The sequence below is a fragment of the Gallus gallus genome, chromosome 4 (assembly GCF_016699485.2).
Source record: "Gallus gallus isolate bGalGal1 chromosome 4, bGalGal1.mat.broiler.GRCg7b, whole genome shotgun sequence".
In the NCBI taxonomy this organism is placed as follows: Eukaryota; Metazoa; Chordata; class Aves; order Galliformes; family Phasianidae; genus Gallus; species Gallus gallus.
The window spans coordinates 33197240-33223036 of NC_052535.1; the positions used below are offsets into that span (position 1 = coordinate 33197240).

The 25797-nt window shown below is 37.4% G+C and overlaps 2 long non-coding RNA genes across 3 annotated transcripts in view; one reads left to right on the forward strand and one right to left on the reverse strand.

Annotated features, from left to right (window-relative positions):
• The window catches only part of LOC107051776, a 202190-nt gene that overhangs the window by 143250 nt on the left and 33143 nt on the right, over positions 1 to 25797 (forward strand). The window lies entirely within an intron of this gene.
• LOC107051777 lies at positions 1438 to 24764 on the reverse strand. Its single transcript, XR_001463655.4, has 3 exons — positions 24410 to 24764; positions 2690 to 2783; positions 1438 to 1806 (listed from the first exon to the last, which is right to left on the reverse strand). It is a non-coding gene; the product is annotated as an uncharacterized LOC107051777 (long non-coding RNA).

The window sequence follows — 25797 nt, forward strand, 5'->3', positions numbered from 1 at the left end:
CAATATACCTGGAACTTTGTGTAGGATGATTTTGAATGGACAGTGAATAGCTGCCTCACGGATCTGATCTGTCTGTTTTCCCAATGCTCTCCAGGTGCTGGATTCCAATAGTTTCTTTCACCTCAGCATGTTTTCCACAGTGCCATATCATGGCTATGTGTTATCATTTCCTTGGACAATATTTGCCAGTAAATGCACTTACTTAATTTTCAACTGCTTTTAACCATTTCTGATATATTTATTAGTATTTCTGACTGCTATAATTGTTTCTTTTGTCACTGAAATTGTCCACAGACTTTTAATTAAGCCCATGAGTCTAGAGAATTTGACAATTTAATTCTTTTAAATGCAGCCTTATTGCCAAGCAGGGTTTCCCTGCAGCCCTCCCAGCTGTCGTTTTTATAGAGGGAACAGCTTTGAGTGTCACACTGTTAACTGCATTCAGGTACTTTTATTCAATGGGCATGGTATTTGCCGATAATTAGAACGAACTAATTTGAATGACCAGCTAGTGAAAAACAAATACAAACTAAACCTGCTTTAAATAAAAACACATTCTTCACTGTAATCACTCTTAAAAAAAAAAAAAAAAACCACTAATAATTAATCAAGGTCTGTCATACTGCAAGTATAATGGATCTATATGGACTGTAATTACCACACTTGAAAAGAGTTCTACAATGTGGGATCTTTATTTTCTTTTTTTTTTTCCCCACACAGGATAAATATTATATCTCATGATCCAAATCTTTTATGTTTTCTGTAGAATACTTGAAGTGAAACGATGCATCATTTACCACTGAAAACAGAGTAAATGGGTCCCTGAAGGATTTATTTTAAGTCAGATGCATTTGTTGTTCTATATTGATAATCTTTGCACTTCATTATCATATTCAACTCACCATTTATATGCAGATGACACAATCATTTATGATAATAGATTATACTAGAAGAAAGCTTAATATTATCTTCAAGCTGATTTAAATGAGCTTTAAGATCATCTGGCGCAATCTAAATTACTATTAAATATTAATGAAACAAAGATCATATTATTTGGCTCAAAACAGAAGTTGGGTAAACTGAACAACTGGCAATCAATGCGACCTTGGAGACAGTTAGGAAATGTCAATTGTGAAGAATATGGATACATCATTTTTCATCGTATGACTAAACTATTGATTAGCTGTGAAGATTTGAAAGAAAGCCAAAAATTTTATTTGTGCTCGGAAAATATGTTGACTTAGGCGAAAAGAAAAGATTTGTTTTCTTGCATTTTCAGTTTGTATTATGTACTCTGGGTTTTGCTGATTGCTGCATTATGTTTGTTAGGGAAGATAAAGCATCTTTAACTTGGTTATCTAGGCAAATTTGCTTTGAATTATACATTTCATAAACATTACCGTCTGTCATTTTATCAACAATTGGCAAAAAACAGAGAACTGTCAACATTTTATTGGTACATTATTCTTCTACTTCCTCTTTTTTCGTATCCCTGGCTTCAGTTAAGTTACAGTCTTCAATCTTACATGTTTTCTGAAATAGAAAAACTAATAAGAATAGTATATCTACTTCTTTACCTGGAACTATACAGCTGTGAATTTGATAAAGTGAGTCAGGAAATTTGGGTACATCCAGTATTTTGTATGTGTTTGTTTTTACATAGGTCTGATCTGGTGAAGTCCTGAGCGTATTCTAGGAAATACAGATGAACTCAATGGCAGTTTATGTCAGTTCCCAAAATGACAGATAAGGAACGTAGTACTTTCCCAGAGGCTCTCACATTCCTCGAGACACAATCTTATAATCCTGCAATAGAAAGGGAAAAGAAAAAAAATTAACTGACCTCTGTTATTTTCAGCTTATTAAAAGTGCAGATCATCTCCTGTATTTAAATACTTGAAGTACACCTCCTCTTTTATGTAGCAAGATATATCACACTAATACATCCGCTGGCCCAGAACTGGGCATTATAATGAATCTTATGCTATAAGATACTGTTTGTTGTTACCCTTTTTCTCTTCTAGACATAATCAAAAGCAACATGGAAATGTTTTCTGTTCAGAGCATCTACTGTTTCCTCTTAACATTCACTAGGCTGTGCTGCATCAAGCTAGTCGTGATTTTCTTTTAAACTTTGCATTCCGGAAAGGAATCAGCCATTTATTTGACCCCCATCTGGATCTTTGCTATTTTCCTTGTAAAGAGGCTTCCACATAGTGTCAGGAGATGGAGACCTACTCTGACAGTAAGAAAATATGCAGAGAAAGAGGAGGAAGCGGGCATTTGATTTAGATAGTTGAATGAGGCAGATTTAGAGGATCGGGGCAGTTGGGGAACTGTAGTCTCAGATAGAAAACTGAGTTAAAAGGGGCCACGAGGGCTAGTGTAATTTTGATGGGTCTGAGAAAGTCACTGTGGGAAAATTTGTATAAGTAGGAGGCAGAAGAATTTTACTGAGTGGAGGGGTAAGTATTCTCTAGGAGCACAGGAGTAAGATGTAAACAGGTAAAACAAAGAAGGAGAAAGCCATGAAGAGGAAGATTATTGTTGGAGGAAATGAGACATGGGGAAGATAAAGTTTCTTGCCAAGATTACCAGAAATTCAGGACTAAAGGAAGAATTTATTAGATAATGAGCCGGGCCAATTAATGCCAAATAGGACAATCTGGTGTGCATGTTGTTAGCTTACCTGGAGCAAAACGTCTGCAGTAGTTGTAGATGAAAGAAAGAAAGAACAAGGCAGATATCTTCCCTGTTGTGGGCTTGAGAAAGGTTCCTGGAATCTGTCAGAGCAACGACAGGAGGATGAGATCTGTGCTTTATTTATATATTTAAAGTTATTTTCTAATTCCAACTTAGAATGTCACATTTCCAGCATAAATGCCTTCCCAAAGAGATAAGATAAACAGGCAGCCTTTTATTGAAGTAAGTGGTGAGTTGTATACAGAATTAGCTGTATGACTAATTTCAAAAGCTACTTAAATAGATTTGATCCTTGAATTTCTTGATTGGACAACACCATGTTCCCAGCTCACCTAGACCTGTCCTGGTCAGACACTTGCATCAATTATCTTGTCCCTTCTTACTTCCAGCTCTCTTTGAAAGGATAAGATGCCAAGAAAAATCCCTGCTACGAACGGCAAAATCATGCTTTTATATCATCAGTGAAAACTTGTTCCACACTGTAATCACATCAGGAGGAGGCCCTTCTGAGCCTGTGCGTGTTACCCAGTGATAATATGAGGTTCCCAATGAATACAGATATTCTTCAACATGATTAATGTTTCTACTAGCCACTTAACTCTGCGGGTAAGAGCCAGCCCTGTGTTGTAGTCACGGGTGCTTGGGAGCGCTGTTGCCAGTTCCTTAATGAATGAGCTCTGACTTTTGCTGTTTGTATTTGCCAGCGCCATTGCTGCCAGGTGCAATTTTTTCCCTTCATCTCTTGAGCTACCACTGGAGAACAATTATGCTGCATTACATCCTGGGCTCATTCTGCATTTCCACTGCTGCCTTTTCATCCCTTCAGGCTTTGGCCTGCAGGAACGTTTTGTCTAGCCTACCTGGGGACAGGAGATTGGATTTTTCTTGCTGAGGAGTTACTTCTGCATTCCTGAGCATCCTCAGGTTAAGCCTGGCACATATATCCTTGCAAATGAGAAGGAGGCAGTCCCTCTGCAGCCACCCTGCTGACCTTTCCCTCTGTACTGTTTTACAGTAAATGTTCAATATTTCACATGAATGTAGAAATCCAAGGAACTTCTGAAGGAGAGGGGAAGAGAGAGAGAACATGCATCTCTGGATGGAGTTTAACTAGAACTCACATACTTATTCAAGTCTTACATTTTGAGAAGACACCAATGCTGCTTGTACTCCTTGATTGTGGAGAAAATTGAAACTTTTTCAGACTGAGATGCTTAAAAGAGGCTCCTCAGTTGATCCTTAAGCATCTGAATAGAAGAAGCTTGTTTTTCAACAGTACTGAGTGTTCTGTTGATGCCAATGGGGAGGAAAATGCTTTGTGTACAGAAGTGCATTATTAGAAAACTTGTACATTCAATATTTGTGGTTATTTATAGATAAATATGGTCAGAATTTTCTGGGTCAGCTTGGCCTGGATTATCTTTGGCCTCTGTCTTTCATGTTTTTTATTAGTTATTTGGTGTAAGAATAATATTTCTTATTAGATAGTTAGGTCTACTTTTTGGGTCTCAATTTACTGTGAGATTGGAGCAAGAATAAAAGGGTCTTTATATATTTCTTAGTATCACTCTTCTATTGCATGCATTCTAGAGAGGAGAGGTTTGCTGCCCTACCACGTTGATTCTGCAGCTGACTCTGGCTCCACAGTGTCTGTGATTCACATCTCCTAGTTTTTAACCATAGCAGCCCCTGCAATGCTTTCAAAAGGTTTGCAAGAGTTCAGAAGATTTCAGGAAATGTAACTGAAAATATTGTAGCCTCAGCCTATGCATACCAACGTCTGCATCCAGAATAACCTTTTGTTTGATTGACAAGTAAACATTTTGTTACACGGATCCTATAGGACCTTATGCTTGCCTTCCCTGACTGTCTTCAGCAATGAGAAATATGGTGGCATTTTTTTTGTAGATTTGTTTAATTATCTTTGGAGAGTAGAAGCAACCTGATGTGGGTCCTGGCAAGTATTAGTGCTTAGCTTTTACCATCCTAAAATTACAGTTTGGCTCTCATTAAATCTTCTTTTAGACTCGTAAAGATTTTATTTCCTTTTTTTTTTTTTTTTCCCAATTCCTTTGAAAAGATGATTTCCGACTGCAGCCTTCACTCAAATGAGTAGTTGAATCAGTGAGGTTATTTGTATGAGTATGGCCAGATTAGAGTCTTAGAATATAATTAAATTGTTATTAGTTTAAAAAATTACAATATTCACATGGTTATCCAAATATTTTATAAAAGAACCAGGTTAATGCAAAACAGCATTAATGATCCGCTGATCTCTGCTCAGAAGTCTAGGTTATGTTCTAGATATATTGTAGATTCATTATCATCAAATGCAGAGTTGCGAGAACTTATTTCTTAATCACGTTGTAGGCTGTGTATATTTTCTATATTCTATGTAGTGCTAGACATAATAGAGAAGAAATTTCCCATATTTAATGTGTTTAAAAGTGTTGTTAAGTTGCAGAATTATGATAATATTTTGTGTTTTGTTTGGAGAATTTATAGTACTTTTTCTTAAGTGTTTGCTGACAGGATGAAGATAACTTTTGAATATTACAAAACTTGCAAAAATGACAAGGAAATAACTAGAACTTCATAAAGAGTTTATAAAGAAGCTATAAGGATTGTAAAATGTTGTAATAAGATTTATCGTCACTTTCTGAAAGTATTTAAATATACTAACCCTTGTCTTAGAATAGTTTTTTTTATCAGTATGTGAATACACATTTGTTTCTAATTGCTTCTTTCATATAACATTGATTTTATGTACTTGAGCTTATAATCCTTAACTTGAAAATTCTACATATCACGTACAGTTAAAATAATTTAAATTCAGATGAAAGAACAGTGGTGAGGGCACATAAACCAGATGATACTAATTTTATCAGTGGATGTAGAGCTGAGCAGTATCCCTGGGAGGGATATCACACTGACAGTGGGAAAATTCTTCTATCTCAGATTGCTGTGAGTCTCAAACAAGCATTTCTATCAGCAAGAGAAGCCAGCAGGCCTGTGTTAATGTAGATTCTTCCACAAATAGAAAGAGGACTATTGCAGGAGTGGTCAGACAGTAAAGTTCAGATCTCAAGGTCCTGCTTCTGGCTTAGCATCCCGTGAGATTCCCTGTGTGTTATTGAATTATTTAGTACTTCTGTTTTCCATTTATAAAATGAGACTGATATATATTCTCCTTGTAAAACACTTTGGGATCCAGAATGTTTGATATAAATGAGCTGTTTGCAAGCCAACTTTTAGCAACTCTACGTTGCACTTCTGACACTGGAGTCACTCTGGCAAGTGAGCAAGTTTAGGATGACCCGAGGTGCCCCTGTCCTACTGCAGTGCCTTGAAGTACCTGCAGAGTACTGAGGGAGCTCAGAACTACTTACAGTCAACAGAAGCTATCCGCTAAAGTCCTGTTTAACTAACTCAGTCTCCCTCGATGGCAAGATTACCCATCTAGTTGACCAAGGGAAGCCAGATCATGCAATCTTTTTGGACATCAGCAAAGCTTTTGATATTAGCTCTCACAGTATCCTGCTGGACAAAAACTTAATGCAACGGGTGAACAGTTGGTTGATGGGTCAGGCTCAAAGGGTTGTGGTAAATGGGGTTACACCAGGATGGCAGCCAGTCACTAGCAGGCTTCACAGGGCTTTGTTAAAGGGACAGTTCACTTCAGTGTTTTTATTAATGACCTGGACTCAGCACTTGAATGCACACTAAGTAAATTTGCTGGTAATACTGAACTGGGAAGAGCTATTGACTTGCTTGAGGGTAGAGAGGCTTTGCAGAGAGATCATGACAAACTAGAAGTCTAGACAGTCACCAATTGCTTGAAGTTCAACAAGAGCAAGTGCTAGATTTTGCACTCGGAATGGGGCAGCCCTCTGTCTGTGTACAGACTCGGGGATGAGAGGCCAGAGTGCAGCCCCAGGGAAAGGGATCTGGGGGATTCTGGTTGATGGCAAGTTGAATCTGAGTCAGCAGTGTGCCCTGACAGCCAGAAGGGCTAACAGTACCCTAGGGTGCATCAAGCCCAGCACTGCCAGTCAGGCAAGGGGAGGGATTACCCCACTCTGCTTTGCACTATGTGGCCTCAGTAAGCAGTGAGTGTGGATTTTGGTGCCACAACATAAGAAGGACATAAGACTATTAGAGAGCATCCAAGGGTCTGAGGGCAAGACATCTGAAGAGTGGCTGTGGTCCCTGGATTTCTTCAGCCCAGAGAAGAGGAGACTAAGAGAGGACCTTACAACTCCTCACAAGGGAAACGGAGGGGCAGCACTGAGCTCTGCTTTCAGGTGACAGCAACAGAACCCAGGGAATGGCATGGAGCTGTGTCGTGGGAGAGTCAGATGGGGCGTTAAGAAAAGGTTCTTCAGCAGAGGGTGGTGGGCATGGAACAGGCTCCCCAGGGCAGTGGGAATTAAGATGCAGTATCAAGATCCTCTGATAGAAGGTATTATATAAGATGATACCGTTAGTGTAAAGTCTCACATGATGAATGAGTTGATTTCTAATTCTTCCTTCTCTTTTTCACAAAATAATAATCTCTTCCAATTGAGTTATTAATTAGATTGAATGTTACATTTGCTTCTGTTGGATAGCCTCATTTTAGAAAGCAGCAGTAGAAACATTGTACAATAACTGGCCAATGTGATGTCAAAGGGAACATTCCTTTTCCAGGCAGTTGTTTAGGAGTGAAGAAAAACAGCAAGAAGTGTTTACATGCATTTGTCATCTATATGAAAAGAAGGGAAATGCTGTTAAAGAAAAGGTATTATTACAAAGGCATAATTTTCTGGAGGCAGAAAAAAAAAAAGACAAAGCAAACATTTTATGGTCATCAGCAGTCTCTCCGTAAATCTGCACCATCAGGCATGCTGTGGGGTTGGCATGTATACTGCTCTAAAAAAAGCCCGAGACCCTCAGCCTAGAGACTAAGAAGGCAAAATGCAAGCAATGTGTCAAAGAATTTGCCGTCTGTGCCGAGCAGAAACCAGATGTTTTTGCTAGTAATTATTATTATGATAATTCATTTAAGTAGGAATAAAATAGGGCATGATTGTTTACTGCAGCCTGTTCTCCCTAGACAGGCTGGGAAATGAGAAAAAAATCTCACAAAATCTCAGTGGTTTTATTCCTAGTTAAATGAATAATATCTTCGTTTAACCAGGAGTAAATATGGCTACAAAAACCAGTTTTCATACATACTGCATGGTAGCTGTGAAGAGACAGTATCTTCTTTTTTTTTTTTTTTTTTTTTTTTTCCTTCCTTGACAGTCACTGGAGGCTGTTGAGGAACATTAGGGAAGGTCACTTTGAAATTTTTTTTTGTATATGACTTCCTTCCTCCTGAAACAGAAACTGAATGATGGCAAAACTAAATATTCAAAGACTAGCAAAGAATTGGGAATAATCTACCTTGGCAAGTGTAGATGGTCGTTTTCAGGAGAATCATGTGCTAGGAACTGATAGTGCAGGAAAGGCTGTTGTGAGTCAGAAGAGTACTACTTCTGTAGACTACCACAGGGTATACGTTGGATTTTGCCGTTGCTTCTCCAGCAAATTCTAATTTCACATGTGTGCAAAAATTTAGAATTACTCAGTTCTTCTCCGCTCCTGGTGTTTGATTAGGAACTCTGAGTAAGCAGAGCTCATTCTTTTCCTTCTCCTCACTCACTCCCACAGGATATGACTAACTTCCAGTAGCTTTTTTATGTAGGCTAGGCAAATATAAATCTGGTAGGTCTGTTTAGTCTGAAAAGAAAAAGTATAATTTTCAGTTGCTATCCCTTCTACAAGCAGTAAGTTGGAATCTCAGAGAGAGTAAAAGAAGTCCTACAGACAAATTAAAATCTAAACAGAGTCTGGAGGTGTTTAATCGAGCAAGTGCATTGCTGAGAGTCTCTCTGACAGTGAGGGTTAATTTATCACCCTGAATCCAATCACTTTATAAAAAGCCAGCGTGGGTTTCATTTACTTTGATGAGGTTTATTGCAGGATTCCACAAAATCAATTTTACTGTGAGCCATATTAAACCCAGGGGAATATAAACACTATATGTACTACACATAACTTTTTGTTATTGCTTACTGGATCACTGGGGAAATTATATGTTTACCATGAAGAAGGGTTATGGCTACGTTCATTGTCTTGGGCAACTCCCAGCCTGCCCATTGTAGTGAAATAAAACAAAATGGTAGGGTTCGGAATCAGCATTTAACATCTCTTCGTATAGCCTGAGGTATAGAAACACTCAGCAGCAGTGACTTGATTTTCCAAAGGGCTTTAAATAACTGCTATGTTATATATGAGATTATCACTCTGTGTTCTTTCTCAAGTAGATAGTAAATACAGGCACCACGTATTCTGCTGGTAGTTGGCCAAGCTCAGGTAACTCTTGCTCCCAGAGCTTCTTGAGATTCAAAGGCAGGACTGACAGATGATTATCTTTGAAATGGTCAAGTCAGAACTGCTGGGTTAGTGACTTTGAAGAAAATTTGCTCTTCAAAGACCTGTAACTTCTGTTGAGTGTTTACTCTCTTTCTGTCTACCCTACTTTCCTGTTTTACATACTTGTTGACTTTTATGTGAATTAAAAAGTATTAGTAAAGTAATTTTGCACAAGAAGATTATGTTCCCTCTGGGTCAGAAACTCATCTGAGCTTGAGCTGAATGTATAGTTTCCTGCTTTACAGTTTCATACCTACTAGTAGGTTCATAAAACCATTATGGTATTTTTTTTCTCCTTGTTATGTTAGGCTTTCCAGATTATAACCTACTATTTATGATGAAATTACTTAAAATTAAACTGGCATAATCGAGTAAATTTGATATTTTTTACTTAAGGAAGCGCAGGTTGTAAGTAAATATACAGGAGCTATTGATGTCAGAATTCAAGGAAGTATCTTTCAAAGTAAGGTATGTGTGTGTGTCCTGTGTCTAATGAGAATATTCATCCATCTTTTTGTTTCAATGATGGGCTTTGTGGTCAGGGAGTGAGTGGTTCCTCGTGGCTTCGGGAACTAAAGTGAAAGAGCAGAGCAGTGCATATACCTACATATATATCTTTCTCCATGCGAGTTTTTTAAGAACTAGGATGAGATACCTGAAATGAGCTACATGCAGTTAAATACTCACTTTTGTCAACTTTTGGATGGAAATAGAAGGCATAACTCCCTTGTTAACTTTTGAGACTTCTTCCCTAAGGTGCATTTTGTGTTACTGTTTGTATTTTTATTTGCATATCAAATTTGCTAGTGGCATAATCCAAAAGCTCCTGCTTGGGTCCAGCACCATGTGAAATGTGTTTGGAATAAGCAAAGAAATGAAGTGAGATGCGGCTTTTATTCAAAAGCATGAAGTTCATTTTGAATTATAGGTGGTTATAAAAATATTTTAGCGATCAATATGAAAAAAAAGCAAAAATTATCTTCCAAAATATTTATATTAATGTTCCTTCTGATACCTATATGTCTCTATGTGAGGTGTATTTAGGTGTTAGTTTCCAAGGAATTGAACATGTGCGAGAATTGGAAGAAAATTTAACAGCTTGATTCCCAGTGATATTGCCAGTGGGCTTCTGTCTCCGTGTTTGAAACAGTTATTATTTTTAATGATCTATTCTAATAAACTTCCACATCAATAAATTTTTAAAAATCAGATGGCTGCACACATTCAGTAAAAGAAAAATTATCACGTAGCTTACCAGTTAACACTCTCATTGTCTTCTTGCCAAGTTCCCACTTCCTTGTCTCTTGTACTTTTTAAGTGTGAGCTCCTGAAGTCTTGGCCCTTTCTTTCATAGATATGTTACAATCATTTTATTATGCAACTGAGCAGAAGTGTGAAATCATAGATGTATATTTAAATAAAAATGTTTCATACTTTTTGTTCTTTTGAATGTAGTCACTGAGACTTTGCACCTCTCCTATGAAGAAAGGCTGAGGGAGCTGGGATTGTTCAACCTGGAGAAAGTAAGTGCCCAGGGAGCCTTCCATTGCAGCCTTTCAGTACTTAAAGGGAGGTTATACATAGGAGGGAGACCAACTTTTTACATGGACAGATAGTGATAGGGCAAGAGGGAGTGGTTTTAAACTAGAAGAGGGGAGATTTCCATTAGACATTAGGAGGAAAATTTTTATGCAGAGGGTGGTGAGGCACACAAACAGAGGAGTTACGGACATTCCATCCCTGGAGGTTCTCGAGGCCAGGCTAGATGGGGCCCTGGGCAGCCTGATCTGGTGGCTCCCATGGCAGGAGGTTGGAACTGAGTGGTCTTTAAGGTCCCTTTCAACCAAAACCACTCTATGATTCTGTGACTTTTATGTGAAGTGAATTTCAGGAAAAGAATGTGGACTTTTCTCGGGCAATCATGTTTTGGATTTGATTGTGAAAATCCAGGGTTGTGTGTATAGCTTTGTGTTCTGAACTTTCTGCATTGATTCTAAATAAGATTTAGTTCAGTGGAAGGGAAACCAGGCTGAAATACCAAAAACACTGAACATCTTATCTAAAATATGTACTGAGTTCTTTGTGTTTGTGGGTTTTTGTTTGTTTGTTTTGTATACTTAGTGTTCAAGTACAAACTAGCCTAGAGTTGGTGAATGCAGCAGGAGAAGCTTTCTGAGTCTGGAGCTTCACTATGCCCAGCTCAGATATATTTCTGAGAGTATAGCATGCAGCTGGAGGGAAATCAATATTTTCATCTAATGAGCAAAAGCATGAGAGCCTAACACCAAACATGTTCAGGATGCTTTGGTTTCGATATCTATATCTGATAATTTCTAATATCTAAAGACTTGTATAGCATACACAATAGTAAAAACAAACAAACAAACAAAAAAACCCCCCAAAAAACCATTTAGGATTTTGAAAATACTTTGCAAAGTATTTTTCTTCTTTTTTTTTTTTTTCATTATCTGTGAACTGAGGAACAAAATTGTGCTTCAGTAGCTAAACAAATTATGCAAAATTATACAGCATGATTATTTTATATCCCAGAACCCTGAAGCAAGGACTTTCAGTGGCTTTATGTCTGCATCAACCTGTGTCATACCCAGATGAATTCCACGACGGATATGTTCCCAGTCTTACTATTTTACTTCTTTTTTTTTCTTTGCATTTGCCACTGATTATTAATAACTACATCTCAAGAGTATTATTGTATGAAAGAAAATGGAAGTTACTGCAGTCAGCCTTCTTTCTGCTACTACATAAGGCAAGGAAGCTATTCCCTTCTTAATTCTGAATTGATTTAAAACTTTACAGAATCGTATAAAGGGAAATACTGTGGCAAAAAGAAAAATAAATTTAAAAAACTAGCTAAACTCTATTTCATCTGATACTGGACTGCACCTACTTTGATATATCTCTTTTTTGTTTTCTTTTGTTTTTAATACACTGAAGTATATTTTCTTAGAAATATATTTCCCCTTTTTCTATAAAATGTTAATTACAAAACCACATAGGAAGTGTATGGAAGACTAGCTACTGTGCACTGGAAAATGAGAGCAGTTTACAGAAAATATTTGAATTATTTCATTATTTAACTAGTTTTAATTAATGATCTTGCCTGCTTCTATCTAACACTAAAGAGCTGGCATCTTGAGATCACATGCATCTGCCCCTGAAGTGGCTGGCAAAACAGAAATCTTGTAATTATAACTTAACAAGGATTCTTTGGCACAGCTCACTGGTTCCTGGGATGCAGAGCCTGTGAGTTAATGCCATAATTTTAACTCCAAGTGGCACTGAATCAGGGGGTGTGGGTACATTTCAGTGTACTCATTAATCTTCAATGTGTTCCAGTAACTACACATCATATATTGGCAATTGCAGAGTGCAGCTTTGATATTCTTTTTTTTTTTTTTTTTTTTTTAGGTAAAATATATGTAGTATTTACTATTAATTTAATATTACTAACTATTCAAGAACGTGACTCATGCAAAGTCTTCAGTAACTCATCCAAAGAATCTCTGATTACTCTTAGAAAGATCTAAGGATTATCTGTACCTGTTTTCTATCCATCCCATCCCATGCTTTTTGTTAGTGCCAATATGATCCAACATAAGTTGAAATTTATCACTGCAAAAATATTCACTGCCACAGATATTGCTGACATATTAAAATGTTTACACTTCTGTGTTGTACCTACTGCCGTAGTATTAATCTGTTTGTCCTGTTCAAGGTTTAATGTGCTATTACAGATAGTACAGCCTCTGACAGAGGTCTCTGTTTTGTTAGGGTTTTGGGAATATATTTCATTTAGATATAAACTGAAACTCTTTCCTTAGCTGTACCTGTGAAAAGTAGATGTATGCTGCGATGTCTCTGGTTTGTACTTGCTCTTATGGGCGTTCACTGTGGGTAGGCTGCATGCCAGTCAATTAAAAATCATGTCATAGCTGCAGTACTTATAGAGTTGGTGTCATATTTTGGCAAAACTGCCAATGAAGAATTTTTCTTGAGTGAATTGTCTCTTATTGTTAGTGTCTCCTGGCCACCATGAACAGTACTGCTCCAGAATTAGTTGGTCTGTGTTATTAGATAAACAATAAATATAAAGAGCAGTCTCATACTGCCTGACAGATTGCGTAAGCATAGCAGTTTAGAATCCAGTGTATTTATAGAAAGGAGGAACAGCATGTTTTGTTTTCATTTTTACAAAACTAATCTTATGTTAGTGAAAAAGTGTAGCTCAACAGTCTTTCCCTAAAAACACTCTGATTGTACATTTTTCTGCGTATTATACTGATGTTGTGACGAGGTTAGGCTATGTCATGTTTCAGGGGAAACATAAAAATTGAATCAATATTTTTTTGTTGTTATATTTACAGCTCGGTGGAAATTGAATATAGCATTCAAAAATGTAGGCAAAATTATAAAATTTTATTGATTAATTAGCCTGTGATATGGATCAAATGAACATGATATTTACTGTTCACCAATGTTTCCTTGTACCAGAGGATGAGAGTTTAAACTGAGAAAAGACGATGCTAATATCATGATTTCCTGAGGGGTTTATAGTGCTTTCTCTTTTTTAATACTTTTTAACTCTGAAATATGGAATAGTGATTAATGCCATAGCTGATACCATATGCAAGATGCAGGATTGTAGAAATACTGCCTCTAGAGCCATGTGAAATAAATAAAAAAGAACTGGTGGAGAAAAATGCTATTTAAACAATTCTAAAAACAGGATCTTTTTGAAGAGAAAAATGAAGCACAGTGCTTTTTAAGAGGGAGCCTCTGACTTAGGGTGTACAACAGAAAGTATGAAGGTAGTTCAAGTTTTTATTTTAACTGACAAATGTTGAATGGTTAATGTGCTTTAAAAAGTGAATTGCGATGTCCTGTCCTTTACCTACTTACAAAAGCAATATTTATTTGTTTAAATTGAATAAATATTTCAGAGAAAGAAAAAAATTTGCAACTTTATTCAGAAGAATTTTATAATAGAAAAGTGAGAATTCTGATCAACTTTCAATAGAATAGTGTATGTATGGTTGTTTTATTTTACAGGCTTTTTAAAATAGCTCTTAAGTATGAACCAGCTGGAACAGCACACACAGCTGCAGGAAAATAATGCAAATTTTGACCTTCTTGGTTCAAGAAGTTGAAGCTTTGTCGACTTCTATACTAAAAGCTAGTATTTCATTGTAAGCAAGCCCTGGAATTAAGGAAACTATGCACTGAGCCTTGAAGTGAAAAAAGTCAGTGGATGTTTGGTGTACTTGAAACCTGAGGGTTAAAGTCCATTGACAATTACTGTAGATGAAGAGTCACATTAGAAGTATTGTTGTGTGTATTTAATACACTCCTTAACAGCAAAGATTTCAGGGAACAATGAAAATGGGAACCACAGAGAAAGCAAGTTTTGAAAAATGGGGGAGTAGTTTGTATTCTCTTTAGCATAGTAGACCTGAGATATTCAGAGGCCTGGAAACTGGATAGAAACCCAGCTCTTGTTGGAAATTCCAACAGTTTCAAATAGAAATTCAATATCTGCCCCCTTTGAGAATCCCAGTCTACATGATAGCCATATCTTTTTAAAAAAAAATGTTTGGTATTGTTATTGATTGTAATAGAAAAGCTTTAACGAATATACAGTCAGAGAGTGTAAGTTAGATAAGGAGAAGTTTGGATGTTTGAAGGAGGAAGATTAAATGGACTGAATCAAGCTGTGAAACATATTCTGGCTGTGGGAGGACAGAATTTGGTGAGAATGAGTTGGCAAGACAGACGAAGATGAAGCGTGATTCTGTCTGCTTGTGTTCTGATTCAGCTTTAAACCAGGGGGTGAGGACTTGAAGAATGCCTGTGACAATGAGGAAAGAATACCTCTTCAAGAAAGAGAATTTCAGTTTATCGCTGTCACTCACTTTTTTGACCTCATATAGGAATAGGTGAAAAGATAGGAAGGAAGATTATAATCTAGATGGTTTTATTAACTGCTATAATATAGAGGCTCTTAAGAGAGAGATTTGCTGAGACATACTTGTACCACAGTTCTTCTAGGTGTCCTAGGGGAATTGAACGTGTAATAAAACCCTTTTGAATGTAGATCATTGTAACTTGGTTTCACTGAAAAGTTACTAACTTCAAATCAAGATCAATGCATTCAGTGATAATTATGCATTAATGGTATGTTCCAAGGAAGTTGAATGCTCAAGTAGTCATTCCAAGCCTCTTTTTTCTTCTTGAGATATCAGAACAGGTTTATCTTCAGGCTGAATTCTTCACGCTAACAAAAGTTTAAACGACTTCAGTCCATCTTTTCATCAAAATAAGTATTTTTTGTATTTGATATATGTAGGATCTTGTCCTGTTGTTTTGAGATGCTGATGTGTAGTTTTTAAATAAGCTTTTATAGCTTTTGGGACAGCAATATGTAAGGTTTCATGGTATTTGAGATTTTCTGTTGGTGCTATTTAACACTGGTCCAGTCTTTTAATTGGCCAGCTTAATATTTCTTTCATATGAAAATTTTATCTGCAGTGAGGGATTGAACAAGATTTTTTTTTAGATGTGAAATAGTAAACCAGGTTTCCTCTCTTAACTTTTTCTTCTGAAGCTATAAGAAGATATTGGTGCTGAGCGTGAAGAGGCATAACAGAGCTGGAGGCTTCCCTTGGTTAAGCATACTTCCTTTTAGGAAGATGGTAACCCCTGTAGTACGCTTGGGATAGGCAAACTTCAGCATTTCATTGTGCAGAAGTGCATGTAAGAGGCATTTCATTTCCAGTCTTTAAGGATGAGACAACTCATAGAAGTTCCCAGGTCTGTGACTCTCCTTGGTCAGCCATTTCATACAGCTGCTTGCTATAGAAGATTTGAGATAAAATTCTTAATAGAAAGAACATAGGTTGTGACTTCAAAACATTTAAGCAAGCTTTCTGCCTCTTCAGCTCCTGTAGAAATTCAGCTCTGCTCCGAGTTTAATACTGTGCTGGTTTTCTACCAGGACTGTTGGGAGAACTGGAGATGAGCTATCAGGAATTCTTCAGAGAGATGAAGTGCTTCTACTCAGGGAACTCTTAAAATGAGAACCCAAGTAGCTGTCTATAGCAGTGAGACTTCACTGTCCCTCACGTGACATCCTGAAGGATAAGGTGTGTCCCGAAATGTAGAAAAACTTGATTTCATTTCTTGATGTGTAATTTCTTATGTAAAGGGCAGAAGAATTTTGCCTTTCAGATACAAAACACCTAGAGAATTTAAATTAGCTTCAAAATGAAGTAAATCATGGTTCTGAGGAAAAATAACATAATGATTGTTATAACAGTGTTTATGAAATGCCAAACTTTAACACACAGCAATCAGCCAAAGCTATAAAACAGTGTCAAATACTGCACACATAATAATTGTAAATGTTACATGAGTGCGAGTAGCTTGATTAAATTTATTAGAAATGTGTTACTAGCATTTTAAGAAATAAGGTATTTATCACAAAATGATGATTTCTTCACTTAAGCTCATTAGGAAATCACACATCAATTCATGCATAATTACAGGGGAATTTCTGCCACTCGCTACAAATCATTACCACATTAGCTAAAGTTGACTTAATTTATCTGTGATTTCAAAAAGGTGGTATCTAAATAGGAAAATTAGCTCATACAGAGCATGAAACTATCAACCTCGTCACAAAGGCCTTAGACTCCACTTATTTGTTAGACAAAGATGCACCTTTAAACTCCTTTATATGTAAAACTCATACTTTTCAGTGAGCTCTAAAGCTTTTCTTCCGATGTCGGAATCCCATATTATGGATCCAGTGCCAGGTACTTAATGAATAGTTGATAGTCAGGGCACGTTTGCTTGCGCCAGACATGCTCATTGTTTTTAATGATCATTGCAGTTTGAGATTGAATTGAAAGGGTCTGGGGGAGGCTGGGAGATGGGGAAGGAACAAGTTTTGCCAGTGCGGGTGAGCAGTCCCACAGCAGCAAAGCAGAAAATGAGCATTCTGCCAACGCCGGCAGCACTTACGTTGTAGCATTTACATTCCTGAGGTGTTTACTGTGGACATAGCTCTTCTGTGGCCTGTTGTACCTTCCTCGTTTCTCAAACTTTGCAAAAGTTTGAGTTTTACATGTAACTGGTAGTGTCGAAACTGGAAGTGAGGCTGGATACTGGGTGTTTCTTCAGTTTAATAGATTTCTGCTCATGAGTTTGCAAGAACTCCTGCAAATGGGCAAATGAGGCTTGGACTAATTGGGCTGTATGTTCAACTGTCCAGGAGGCATGTAGAAATGTCGTTTGAGATTCAGGTCTTTGCAGGGGAGAGAAATTGTTCTGTGGCTTTACAGCCTTTCATTATGGGAAACATGACTTAGTTCTGTCATTTTCCTGTTCTGTATTCAAGTGTTGTATCATTCTTACTGTTGGAAAGTATTTGTGTCACAGTTATTGAGTCTAATTAGAAGGGTTTTTGTCTTTTCTAATCTGTGTGATATGCCTTACAGTTATACCTCTAATAGTTGCACCAGCACCTGTGCGTGGAGAGGGGAAGGAGCAACTGTGGGTGAGGGATGTCAGATTATTTTGAAGTTGATTTTGCTATCAGAAATGAGGTGCCTAGAAATACGCTCTCTGTGTTTTGGCAAAGTGTTGATACTTTGTTTGTTGCAGCCCTTCTAAGGGGTTCTTGTGTGTCTTTTGTTTTGGGTCTTTTTGTATAAGCTTGAGCTCTGCGAGCTGAAAGTTATGCCCCTCCTTCCAGATTAGTAGCTTGCATTTATAGACTGAAGCATTGTTTCCTGTTTCTTTCTGCATTTATCTCCCTGGCAACATGGGAGACACTTGTAATTTCTTTACTAGTAACTTTTAACTTAATTTATGATCTCAAATGCAGTTTTAAGGGCTGTTACTTCCTGAGTAAGCTGTGATGCTGTTGAATTACATGTGGTAAATTAATGATTCTGAGTGGCATTACTATATTTACGCGCTGTTTTTCACATCTTTAGTTCGGTAGTATGTGAGGCTGGAAGAGCTGGCTGTGCCAATGAAATGGCTTGCTACTGCCAAAAGGGGTAGTATTGCTCCCTCCTCCTTTCTGGTTCCTGTCTGACCCTCTGCTGAGCTGACTCAGCATACTAAACATGCCAAGAAATATCCACTTTTGTTGTTGTTGTTGTTTTGTTTGTTTTGTTTTCTTCTAGAATAAGGTTTCCTTCCAGGGTTGGAAATGGAAAAGCTCCTTGAGCTGTCCATACTTCTTAGTGTCTGTAGATTAATAGATTTCCTCAGCTGTCTTAAGGAATCTCACTTATATCTTATAGTGTGCATATATAAATATATATAGTCACAGTATCTTTTGAATATGTTGTAATAATATGTTTTCTATTATTGTTCCTATTATCGTTTCTATTATTGTTTTTCATGAAAATGATAATAGCCATCAAAATGGGTGAATATGTATCACAAAAAGCAAATTTACATTTGACAAGAAATCTGAGATAGCTAATGCCACTTTGACTTTTCAGAACTTTAGGATGCAAACTAAAAAAGTTTCAAGATTATTCTGTAATTAAACACATCTCAAAAATAGACACTTTGAATACTGAAAAAAGTAGATAAAGTGTGTACTATCATCCTAAACTTATAAGCAAATTTTTATATCACAGTATCTCATTAATAGTTGCCTCATTGTCTATCCATTTAAAAGCAAGTGTAAGAGAAAGTTATCTTAATTTGTGCAGCTTTTCTGCTTTTTGAGTATTTTCTGTCTTTGATCTTGGAACAGACATTTGTGACCAAACTTGTGATTTGATGTACTGAATGAATCTGGTTCCTAATCTCACTGCATGTAAAAAATCATGCTATGGGTAGTACTCGTGTTTTCAGCTTTCATTTTGATGTTTTTATTTTTAGATTAATCTTGAAGTAAGTGTTGCATCCTAGGTAGGAGGCATTATATTTGATGAAGAATGCCAACTTCGGCAATGGATGAAAACACTGCGATGATTTAAAAAAAAAGAGGAGGAGGAGGAGGAGGAGGAGGGAGGGAAAAATCCAAGAAACCAATCTGGGTAGCCATTCTACTGTGGTGACAGCAGCAGTTTAGTACATTGTATCAAAATGAATGGGCTTTGCATAATTGATTTCAACATACTAGTAGCCTGAGGTCTAAGCTGCTCAAACCCAGAACTTATTAGCCATGCTAGAAAGATGGAGGAAAGCTGCAATCTGCTACAGGGGAGGTAGAGAATAGCATTGCTATTACAGTAGAAGCCTTAAAAGTAGGACAGAGCTACTAAGAGAAACCCCCTTTTTATATATACTGGAGTTATTCTGTTCATCTCATTCAAACATCACATTAAGGTATTTTAAAGTCTGTGTGCAACACCAAATATAGAAAATTAAACTCTTACAAGACTGTAGATTTTATTACCTAATTAGAATGGCATCTCTACACGAGTGTTGTGGGATCCCTTGAAACTGAGATGTATTTTGAATAATTTCAATAAAAACACAGATACAAAAATATAACTTTAGGACTTACTTTACATTTTCTGTGTTGCACTTTCACATACTTAACAGGTATGAGTTTTATTTAATAATATTTTCCTTTGGTGATATTCAACAAGTGTGTTTTCTGGAGTTTTCTAAAGTGGATGATGTGCATCACATCACCACTTACAAACTGTGTAACGGAATGTGAGAACACCAGTAGTTTGGTGTAAAGTTGTTGTGTTGAACTAATGAGACACAGTTCTTTTTACTGTCCGGTTTTCTTGGAGCACTTTAGAAGCTTGTGTTACTACTACCTGTTGTCTGTTTGCTTTGCCTTTTCTGGACTGGTACTTGGAAGTGTCTGGAGAGTCTGGAATTGTGTGACAGATTCCTGAGAGCATAGTGGTATGCTTGATTGAGGAAAAAATAGATCAACTTTGCTGACTTGGATCAAAGATGGGTAGCTGGAGGTGAAGGACTGCGAAACAAGTTTTGAATGAAATAATGTGTTCAGTGTCAGGATTCCCAGACTATTAGACTTCTTTAGAAGACTATGACAAAGCTCTTCATTAGTGTTCGTTACGCTTCATCCAGCAATGTGAAATATTGACAGTGGCTCCTTTAAACATGAGTGTTCTGCATAGATCAGCATCAAGCACCTTAATTATGCCTTTGCTCATATAAGGAGCTAAACGGTATTAAGAAGAATATTGTACATTTATCAGTAGTGGTAGTGTTTATTCTAAGTGGATCCAGTGCTGTGACTGACTGAATGAGGTTCTGTACTCTATAATTAGCATACTTTATAACCTATTTTTAAAAAGTTTGACTAAGGAAAGTTTGAGTAAAGAGAATTTCATGTTACTGCAAATGTTTTATTCATTTATTTTCCTATTTGTGCTACTTTCACAGAACCTTCATAACCTTCACAGAGCTGCAGAGGTGGCTGAAATATCCAGTACTGGCTAAACAGACTACTTCAGCAAATCAATTAGGTGACTATTTAGTAATTCTTATTCATAGGTTTAGACTATTTCAGCTTACGAAATCCCTCACGACAGAGTTGTTAATAGGCTCAGGTGGTCCATTCTAATGAATATATTAGTCTATAGGACCAAGTTTTTAAGTATATTTTCTGTGCCAGTAAAGCTATCACTATTTTTCAGGAGTTGAATCATGATTTTTTGAGATTTCTGCTGATGTTGTTGAAGGAGAAGAATATAGGCCAGGTTGTAACTACCTTAAAATATTCACGTATCATTCTCATATCTGACAGAGCCCATCAGCAGAAAGTTGTGTGGCAGTTCAGCTTTGCCTGTCAGAGCAAGTTTGACTGATAGGTGAGGGAAATTCACTGTTAATAATAATAATAAATAATAATATGAAGATCCTTTAGGTCTAGTTGGAAGTAGCAGCTGACCTGCCAACTCTTTTTTCGCTAGTTTGTAAAGAAATTTAAGATAGATCTAATATACCTTTTTTTAATATTAAAATAGATATTAGTGGATAAATTGGGTTGGTATAATGTGCTTTTTCCATGAAAGAAGCTCTGTCAAATGCATTTTTTGGTGAAAAATCTCATGGCTCCAGTTATTCTTGATGTAGAGTTCTTGATCTGTGGAGCCCTGGGTAGTAAAGCTCGGTATGTAGCACACACAGATGGCTTTTAGAAATGTTTTTACATCTTCTCTCTGAAGCCTACCCTTCATGAGATAGGCTTCAAATAATTGGGTTCAATTCTGAAATACAGAAGGCAGTCCTGAACTGTTTTGAGCACTGTCAAATCCTAGTAACATCAGCGGGAGAGCCAGAAGTTCTCACAGTGAGCTCTGAGCAAGAAGGAAACATACTCTTTGTGCAGTTCCTTTCGATTTCAGCAGGCTTGCAATATTTGCCCACATATAGAAGTTCTCATTGGTTTGATCTTGGTGAAAATGTGTACTGTATAGCCCTTCTCAAATATTTTAGAGAAACATGGGAGGAGGAGAATCTTTGATATGAATCACATTCTGCACCTTCTTGCAAAGTTGGTCATTGAGTCTTAGCACTAGCAGGGCAAAATAGAGCTGATGTAAGATGATGACTGTGTTTTCAAAGGTAATGTTTACAGTAACAGTTCTTCACTTTCCTACATATCATTGCAAAACATTTGTGAAGTGTATCTCTTGGATGCAAAGTGCTGAGAAGCAATGGTAACGAAGGATGGGGAAAAAAGTAATTAAAAAGCTGAGCATATATATGCTAGATATGGATGAAGATAGTATAATCCGGTGCTTTCTGTTATAGAGATCCCATTTGAAATTGTATACAACTTAGAATTTAGAAGTATTTGTGGTAGACTTCTTCAAGCCAAACATCTGCCTCAGGCTGCGTTATGGGGAAGTTTCAAGTTGGTTCATTTCTGAAACTGAGTCTAAGGAGTAAAGTGTTTTGCTCATATTGAAATAAATGCATATCTGTTTTATTTTTGAAGCTCCAGCCTGTGTTTTCAAGCAGAGACTTTAAATTTGTCAGGGCATCCATCCATGTCTACAATTAGCTATGTTAAATTCTGCATTTTTTGCTCAAGTTGGGCACCTCTGAAAACGTGAACTCTCTCACTCATCAGGCACTCATTGTCAAAGCCTAATGGCTGAGCTGAAGATTCACAGAGGTGTTTAGCCTTCTGATGAACTGTAGGTTTTGGAGGCAAGGGGCAGATATTTAGGAAGGAGTGGTAAGCCTAAGTGTAATTGTGTACATTGTTCCAAGACCGAATGTTCTGTCTCACGCAGCATCTTCTGTCCCTTCGTGTGTTTTTGATGCTTGCTTAACTGAAGACACTTCATCTTAGAGCTTTGGTATCTGAACTGGTCATTCCCTGTAATTAATCTTTCCTATTGCAGCAGTGTGTGGTGCCAAGACTGATTTTCCCCTTGCCTTCTCAGGGTTCTTGATATTGTAGCCTGAAGGAGAGCTAGTATGATTGACATGCAAGGAGGATGAGGTTTCAGGCAGTAACCAGATTAGGGGCCCAAGTAAGGGGGAGGCAAGGATGGAGAGGTGGAAGCTGGAAGGAGTAGGTGGAATAGAAAGTAGGAGCAGATTTTGGAAGAATAGAAGAGAGAGGAAGGGGGCTGGTGCGTGTGGTGCATCGGGAAAGAGCAGGTCAGGGGGAGGGCAAGCAGAGCTGAGATTAAACAGGACCAAGGAGGTGGGAGAACAGGACTGGGCAAGATGGATGGAACAGGAGAAAAGGGGAAGTGCTAAAGTGGGTGGATATGAATGAAAATAGAGACAGGAGCTGTGGCCTGGGGTACTACTTTTTTTTCTCATCAAGTACAAATTCCAGGATGAAAGAGAACCAGGATTAGGCTTGCTTGAGTTACGTCTGTCGGGCAGATTAAATATTTGTTTGATGATGTATTTGTAAATACCGGCTTCTGTCAGATTCTGATCCTGTTTGATTTTGTCTATTAAAATATTATGTGTATTTTTGGCATACTACTGTTTTACTGTCTGAGAATAAAAAAAAATGTAATTGTTAGTCTCCTAGTTTGATTAGAATATTACATGTTAGTAGTTTTACTGAATTTCTCTTGTGCTTATTATTTTTGGTATTTAAGTGCAAGGCTCTCTGTGTAGACTTTCAGCAGTGAGCCTGCATAGGTGGTCTTGTTTCTACTAAACATGATAGCTGCAATAGAAATCTCTTTCTTCTATGCAATTGTTGTAATTCCTTGCTTTTTCTTGCTGTACCCTAGTTGCAGAGATACTCAAGAGAGGGAAAGTGAGCATTACAAAAACATACGTATGGATCCAGATTAAATATTTTATTCCATGATCAGCAGTAAAGTGGCCTTTTAGTAATAAAGCATGCCTCCGCTATGGGTCAAAGCTAAACTCAGAGGCAAGGCTCATCCTCCCCCACCAATACCAGCATTACTAATTAAATAGCTGCCACGGAGGGTTGTTTGGGAAAGGAGTGCTTGTGTGAGTGGAAGCAGGGGAATCTTCCTGTTTGAAGACAGTAGACCAGGTTCCCCCACCAGCTGCTGCTCCAGTGTCTTAACTTATTTGTTCTATTACCATAACTTCCCTCTTACCCATAGCTAACTCCCAGTAAAGGCACCTCACATCCAGCAGGAAAGGAAAAGAACAGATATTCTGCCCTGAAAGTGGTCTGACAGGATTAGTGTGAAAGCTCTGCAACTGACATTCCACTTCTCCCCACTCAAGCCTCCCTGCTCTCGCTCATAATTTTATGTTATTTCCTTAGGCAGCAAGTGGTCTGGGACCTGAAATATTGAGTTTATATCTAACCATGGGGAAGATATGTGACAGTTGCTTCAAAACAGCTTGTACTGTGCATCTCCTCACTCAGTCAACTCTCCTTGGTTTTCTGTCTAGTTTCTTATTGACACTTCTCATTTCAGAAAGCAAACAACCAGCATTCTTGAGGAGTACCTGTAGCTTTCTGTTGTCTTTAAATGGAATAATTTTCCCAGAAAATAAAATTACTTAAAACTGACATGCACTCATTTTGCTAAGAATGTTGGAGGTGAAGTTTCCCTGGCTGTTGGATGACATTGTTCTTCAGACTTGTTAGGAATGAAAGTGAAAGATTGTTAGTTGTGGCTTATTTCTGCAAAACAGTGTATTTGTACTCTGCCAACTATGATTTCAACTGGAAATAGTTGGTCTGTTTGTGTATTCATATACATTAACAAAATAGAAAAATTAATAATTCTAGCATGCTTACCTCAAGCTGTCTTGTTTTCAGGTGTTCATATATAAAGCTGTCTTAAACCATCTCAAGAAGTGTGGGCAAAGTTGAGATTTCCTGTTCTGAGGATGAAAGCCAGGACAGGGAAGCCATGCTGCCATGGGAAGAGGATAGGGGAAGCACTGATATGAGCCGCCCTTTCTTCCTTCTCCAGGTGGCTGCTGCATATATATTCCAGCTCCTTTTTTTTTAAAAAAAAAAAAAAAAAAAAAAACAAACTCAGTAGGGTAGGAGGAGTTGTCAACACAGCTGTCCTTGCAGAGATGAGGTGAAGTAGGTGCTGGAACAGTTGTTACACTGCTCCTCCCAGCTGTATGGTACCCTATGGGAACTGCTTGCTTTTCCTGTGGCTAGAGACAGCCCTCCCTAAACAAACCTTCTTACTGCAGTTATTAGAAAAAAAAGAAAAAGAAAAAAAAAAAAGGCATTTGATTTAAGGCAATGTAATTTTTAGTGCAGTGGTTTGGCTTAGTTTTGCTTTATTTCTCTGAATAATCAAACTACTGAGGTACCTCACAGGCCTTAAAGTAACGGTTCAAAACAGCTAGTAATTGGTGGGTGGTAGACAGGATTTCTTTTTCCTGCTCAAGTCTCCCTACTAATTGTTTCTGCCTCTTGTCATCTGTATTGTTTTATCAATTAGCAGTTGTGGACTAATTAAATAAGACATGCATCAGTCGGCTAGGTAAGGTGGTTTACTTAGTAGCTGTGAAAGTCTCTGTATAGCTTAGTCTTCAGCTTCCAAATCTGTATACAGGGTTCCAGTGTTTACAGAGTTCTGAGCAGCTGTTGGCTCTAAACAGGACCTGTTACCCAGCCCAGCTGTATGCATGCCTAAGTAGGACTATGTTGACCTTTTGTGTTGAGAGGTAAGACTGCTGTTTTCAAAATGTATCTTACCTGTATGTGTTCTGGGTAGTGCGTGTGTTTCATTTAGCAAAGGAAAATGCACTCATGGCTGCCAATGGATTGCACTCTTTGAGGAAAGGGGTAAAGAAGAGCTCCTCATTTTGCACTTGCTTTTGCTAATTTAAAATAAGAAAATCTTTGAAGTTGATATGAGTTAGTATGAGCAATTTTCTGAACTTCTGCACATTCAGTTACAAGTAACTGAAGGTAAATCTTCAGAGAATTTCTTGGATAGATATACCTACTTGTGGATCTTTAACTCCAGATGCTAATTGAGAAAAATACTAATTAAACAATGACTATCCTTCCAAACTACACCTCTAGAGAGATTTGAAACCCAAAGCTGCATAAGGAGAGAACCATAGCATTGATTTCCCTAAAAAAATTTTGCTAAAGCTGCTCTAAGATTCCAGTCCCAACATCTTTACAAAATGTCCTTTACTTAATAAGCACTT